Below are 6591 nucleotides of genomic sequence, written 5' to 3' on the forward strand. Positions count from 1 at the left end.
GCCTGGTCGATCCGATATGAGTATCTAACGGGTGGAAAAATTCGTCAGCTTAGCTTTCTCCGCGCTTCTTTCTTGAAACAGTTCTGCGAGGAACGTTAACGACGAGGACATTAATGATATTTTTACATGGTATTTCTCAATCTTGATGAATATCATTCCACATTACACGGATGGAAAAATTGCGGAAGTATTTCAGCGAATAAGATCAAGTAGCGAGATAGATTGATTAACGTAACCACCTCCCGGTACCTCTCCGTAATATGTTTTCTCAGGCTTAAATAGAGTCGTGTAGAAGCACGTCTCTGTGCGTGGAAAACCTTTATGAAGATTATTATATTGCGCGCGCGTAATAGCACCAACATGGATAGGTTAGTAACGAGCGAGCGAATTGATGTATGCCTTTAAGAGAGCATTGCTTATGAGAGATGCTAAAAAAGAGCTGCGTTTAACCGTTAAGAAAATAAACACGCTATTACTCGGCACGTTCGTAACCGCACATCGTATGTAGTTACGGCTGTTCACCATCGGAGTTTTCTCTGAGCGTAGTCGTAATCCCGCTTGCGTTGGGAATTTCGCACGAAAAATTATTCCCCACTCACGTGGCAATTAACTCTCTATCGCTTATAACTTTATTCGTTTTCGTTTAAATTTACGTATCTATACCTGCACCCGTCGAACGGGATATTTTGTGCTCTGTTTGTTCATTCAAAATAAGACTATTAATTTTTCACAACTTTGAGGATTTGAAGCTTTGAAGAGAAAATTTGAGAGAATTCAAATTTTTGAGCTAGCTAACTTCAAACTTTCCGAAATGTAAGGTATTTTCAAAACTTCAGCTTTCAAAATTGTTAAAACTTTCAAGTATCCTGAATCTTCAGAGTTAGCTTCAAAAATTCGATTTCTCGCAAAGCTTCGAATTATCGTTGTATTAAGTTGTATTAAGTTGTATTAAGGCATTAGAGTACACACAGCTAATCTAATTCGGAGTAGATGATTCGGAAAAGAAAGATTAAATATTCAGTAAATGGATGTGGAGCGCACATCCTCGAAATTACATTCTCTCGTTACGATCTTTGTCGGTGTTGCCACTGTGTTCGTAACGTATGACGCATCGGGGAGGACTGTAATTTCAAAGTAACGACTTGCGCTCAGATGTTGTACCTACGTCTCTATTGTACATGGCATGAAATACAGCCGGTCGAGGGGTCGAGCCTTTCGTACGACAGTGAAAGTGTCCCAATTTGAGAACAGAGAAAGAGTTCACGCAGTGCCGCCAGTTAACACAGCATACACTCTTTACTGATACGCCGCAACGTTTCAACACATTTCGTTACAAACGCATAAATACGAAATTGGCGATGAAAGTAAGATATATATACGTTTACCTAAAGGAACGTGCGAATCGTCACGGTATGTCACATTAAAAATAATAGATGTAATTGTAAATAGCCAAGCAGAATCGAAGATACAGGAAAATAATAAGTAATAAACATTAAAGAAGCATGCAAATTTAGCCTTCGATTTTATTTCATGTCTTCTGACTTTTATTACCTGTCACAAGTAAGATATATTATTGAGATCGATATCTTTTTACCGTTAATACCATTTTAATGCTCAAGATATTAATTTGCATTGCGCAAATAATAGTGCTAATTAATCTTGAACAAACCTTGATAGGACTATTATTTAATCGTTGAATTAGATATATAGGTACATATCGTATATGCATTTAGATCAATGTTAATGAAGATATGAACAATCGGAATAATTAGCATTTTAATGTTCTACGCTTATCTACATGAGCACTTGCTTTTAGTTTAACTACGATTCCGTTTTGTAATAATACGTTCCAGTTGCAATCAGTGTTTCAATTAGGCAACGGGTAAAAACGAAAGATTCGCACACCAATCTTTATACGTATGATAATGTTCGTTTAAATGTAAATTAGGAATATTTTGAGCAAAATTACCGAGCAAATAAGAAGAAAGCGCTTTGCAATCAATTCTAATCGTAATTTAGTTTTGCTGCGAACGAGATTGAGATTCTACGTCTATTTCACTATCGTATTATTTACTACGTTACTATTTAATTATTTAATAGCTATAATATTTGTATTGTAACTATTAAAATTAAACGTAGTGAGGAGAATCCATATTATTTCGAATTTCACTTCCAAAGTCCGTGAGAGAAACTTGCGTTCACGCGCCGCGTTCTGCAGTGAAATAAATCGCGCGCTCGAATTATGAAACAAAAATGACTCGTTTGTGTCGCCGGTATCTTCCTCGGTTTCCTCGACTTCCTCACCGTGCGTTTTCACCCGCACATCCGAGTGGCCGTTCGCGGAGGCGGACTTTCTTGCTTACGTGTTCGCTTACGTACAGCTCGACGCTCTCGTGTATACCTAACTGCCAACGTAATTTCTCCTTCGCCATTGTTACTCTTAAACGATCTCGCAATCGTCGTCTCGCTCTTGTGACATGCTAATCATCCCCAGAGCTTGTTACGTCGCCCCGCGGAACGGACGACCCAGATAAAGAATTTCATTTCGTTTTCGATAACAGTCGCTCATTTCTCGCGGTCGTTGCTTTGCAAAAGTTTTTGCAAGCAGTTTTTGCAATCGATTTGCAACCGAAAGAAAAGTCTAGTTTTGCAGCAAGTTCGAGAAAATTGATATATGACACATTAATGGTAATTTATTAATTTTTGAAATAATTCGTTACTTATAATACAATACGAATACGCAAGATTATGCACTTATTATCATAATATATATCTAATCACAATAAAAGAATTTAACATTCAATAATTTCACATCGATAACATTATTTGCGATACTTAAAAATTTGCCGATCACTTAATGCATAATTAAAATATGTAATTACTTGCACGATTCAAAATTAAAATTTATTTATTCTCGCATTTCAATGAAAGCACAAGTTGATTTTAATACATATTGGCAATTTAAATGCATAACTATGACGTCCCGACTGATTAGCCAAAGCTGCGGTAAAAATCCATTACTGATTTTTAATTCCAAGAACAAGATCCTTTATCGACAGCTTAACAATGGCAGCTTTGTTATACTTGTGTCATGTCGAAATGCAAAGTCAACTGCGTTTTAGCAAAATGAGAGAAAAATAACTAACTAAGATTCTTTTAAATCAGTCCTTATCTTCATATACGCTACTACCATTATCGCTTCATTTACAGCCAAAAGTAAAGCGTATAATTTTTAACTGAAATTTTATAAAATCACATATTACTAAAAAACGGGCCTTCGGACAATGGATAATAAAAGTGTAGAAATTTTATTTCCTCGATAGAACATTTTTCATCATATGCAATATTCTACATCGTAGTCTGCCGTTTGCAATCCTTCAAGTTTCATTAAATTGAAAACACACGCTAAAGAATACTATTCGTTTCGCAGATTATGCTGCTATTCTTCGAGATCGCTGAAATTTCACATAGTTCTAGTCGTACGTCTTTCTTCCTCTCTTTCTTTTTCCTTCTTCGTAATCATATTACTTTTCAATTGTTAGCACTTGAGAGAATGCTTTTCTAGAGCGCGCTCAATAATTGCCAATCTCTCTCTCTCTCTCTCTCTCTCTCTCTCTCTCTCTCTCTCTCTCTCGGAAATAAATAAAAGACTCGCCACTATTAATGACACGCACTTTTCGAACACGGTGGACATTTCTAGAGGCGCGTTCGCATACTCTCGCGTGAGCGCGTTGAGAAGCGCGTTTAGTGACAAGTCTCCACCCACGATATGAGATCATTGCGATTACGTAAGTGTCCAGTGTGCGGTGTGTGTGTGTGTGTGTGTGGACGGGCGTAAAAGTATCGTGTGGCATATCGAACACGGTGGACGTTATGCGCCGCTGTTTTGCCGATACAGTCCTACGCTGCAGCTGAATTTCGCGAGAAAGGGAGAAATCGCGGCGCGTGCGGAGAATTCGCCAACGGCATTTTCTGGGAGCGGTTACCGACGAAGCGACTCCCTTCCCAAAACAGATTTCGACGCAAGGATATAAAGAATTTTCAGATTTCTTTTCGCCAGATATCTCCACGCGTCGTGGGAAATGAATATTGTTCGCCTGAGTATACCTGCGTATATATATCGCGTATACGTGATGATCGCGATGGCTTATCCGGGATTTCTTTCGCGTAACGGAATGGAAATTGCAGGATGATAATATCTCACTGAAACATAATTGGCATGTTAATATTCTAACTACGTTTAAATGTTACCGCGAATTAATTATACAGTGCGCAAGCATATCTTGTTAAATTTGCGCGCAATTTGAAAGGATTATATGTACGGGTGTGGTGATGCGCTCGTAACAGAATATGCAGCACTTTTTCTCGCCTCCGCTTATGTAACGTCCTTATAAGGCTAACAGAAGTTACATTCAATATGTTAACGAAACGTGAAACAGAATAGCTCTGCGCTATTCGGAAAAATGTGTTCGGAGAGAAATAACAGACGTTCAGATCCATAAATAAAGGAAAGAGCGAAAGGAATAATTCGAGAGATTCCGTATTCTACGTTATCTGAAGAGAGTTAGTTGTTAATTCCATTAGAAAAGTAAAGGCGCGATGAGGGGAGGATCGCAAAAGATGAAGTTGCACAATGAAAATGTCCACGTAACAAGTCGGAAATCGTCGCTAACCGCCGCGACAATCCCGTCACGAGCGATCAAGCGCGAATGAACAAACGAACGATTGAAAAGCTTAGATTATCCCGCAGTGATCTGGTCAGAGAATTTTATCGATTCTCTCAGGCGACTCTTGATCGATATTGATCGAAGATACCTATGTGACTCCGCAATGACGATTGGTGCGATCTGATTAGGTGGATCTGTAAAGGAAAAACACCTCGAACGATGGAGATAGAAAATTATCCAAGGCTGCCACGCGGCATAACAGAACTGCCTGATTAGCTATGTTGATGAAAGTCACGTTACGATTAAAGTGCGACGGCTATCGCGCTAAACGATCGTATGGAATTCCATACAAGTATTCTATGTTGTGCTTCCGGTGATGGTTAATAGATATCACTCACGATGGAATCGATTTTATTTAAAACATTATAGCAGTCAAACTGACATTAAGCGATAGAAAGCGATTTTTGTTACAATAAACATTTCTGAAATGAAACGGTGATGATTTGTAATTTTGCTGCTTTCAGAGATTGGACTCTCAATAGTTTCGTTCTTTAACTCCTGTTTCCATTAATATAGATTAACATTAACTTTAGTTCAACTTATATTTTATCTCTTTTTAATTCTTATAACTAAAGAAAGGTGAAGGGTTAAATCGCGATTAAAATTAAATTACATCGGTCTAAACGGGCATTACTGCCCAAGTTCTTTTGTGCGTCACCATAAGAATTAGAAAAAAATAATAGATTAGGAATAAGTTAAACTGGAATTAAAATTAATTTCCATTGAGGGGAAATGAGTATAAGAGTAATTATGCACCGTATCATGCATTGATAATAATATTGAACTTAAGGCCTAGGAAACGCGTGAAAGACAATCGGTGCATTTACATCACAGTTTCCCATCGTGTAAGGAATCGAAAAAGAATCTTTATTTTTTTCAACGTTCATTAGATTTTTATATCGTTTTTAGTTATTTTACTTCTGATTTCTTCCAAACGTTAACTTGGAGGGACATTTTTTCCGAGAGAAATCGAAATGCATTATTAAAATAAATGCGAAAGAGAGCAAGAGTTCTTACCACGAAACGATCTTCACTCACGTGCGGACATACCTCGTTTCCGCCTGACTCACTTACGGCAAGGCCACGCCAAAAGCGGCGATCTTAGCTGTATTAAAATAACACTCACGAGGCGTTCCCGAGGTGGAGAATGTAAATGCGGCGTGAGAAGTTGCTCGTGTGGAGCGCGATAAGAAAAAAATTCATCTACATCTTCCGATTTCTACTGCGACTTTGGCGTAGCTCTTTTTGCATCTTCTATTTGCATCAAAAGCCGCATCAACCGCTTTCAATAACGATGCTTGTCGTTAACAGTAAATGCGACGTCAGAAAGTTACATAAATAATACTTGTTCTCTCGTAACGAAATGCATTCGGTATAAAACGGACAGTTGTTTTATATTAGAAAAAAAAAAAGACAATAATTGATATTCCTATAATTTATTGATTTATTTACGTTCATAAAGTACAATTTTACTCTATCGATAGTTCCTGAATTTCCACTACTTACGTAAACTCGAGGCGGAATTATGCCTCGGACAGTTGAAAGATTTAGAGTAGTTTCTATTAAAACGAAGCTTAAAATTAGCGAAGCAGCAAGTATTATCTCTTTTTCCGTAGAAAAATGTTTTCATTTCAAAAATTCTCTAATATCTCTCCGGGTAGTACTTGAGACCATGTCGAATTTTCGTTACCTATATAAGATGAAATTTCATTTCAACAAAAGTATATATATATATTGAATGCACAGAGCGTGCCCTTCACGTATCCGGAACGCTGCACGTCCGTCAGACGGGAAACTGCATAGCAGCAGCGGACGACGAGGAGGAGGAGGAGGAGGAGGAGGAGGAGGAGGAGGAGGGAGGAGG

The 6591-nt window shown here is 38.0% G+C and overlaps 1 protein-coding gene across 1 annotated transcript in view; it reads left to right on the forward strand.

The window, feature by feature from the left end:
- LOC108754864 (transcription factor Ken 2) overlaps positions 1-6591 on the forward strand; it is a 33702-nt gene that overhangs the window by 10875 nt on the left and 16236 nt on the right. The gene's annotated exons all lie outside the window — the stretch shown is intronic.

The sequence above is a fragment of the Trachymyrmex septentrionalis genome, unplaced genomic scaffold (genome assembly GCF_001594115.1).
Source record: "Trachymyrmex septentrionalis isolate Tsep2-gDNA-1 unplaced genomic scaffold, Tsep1.0 scaffold121, whole genome shotgun sequence".
NCBI lineage: Eukaryota > Metazoa > Arthropoda > Insecta > Hymenoptera > Formicidae > Trachymyrmex > Trachymyrmex septentrionalis.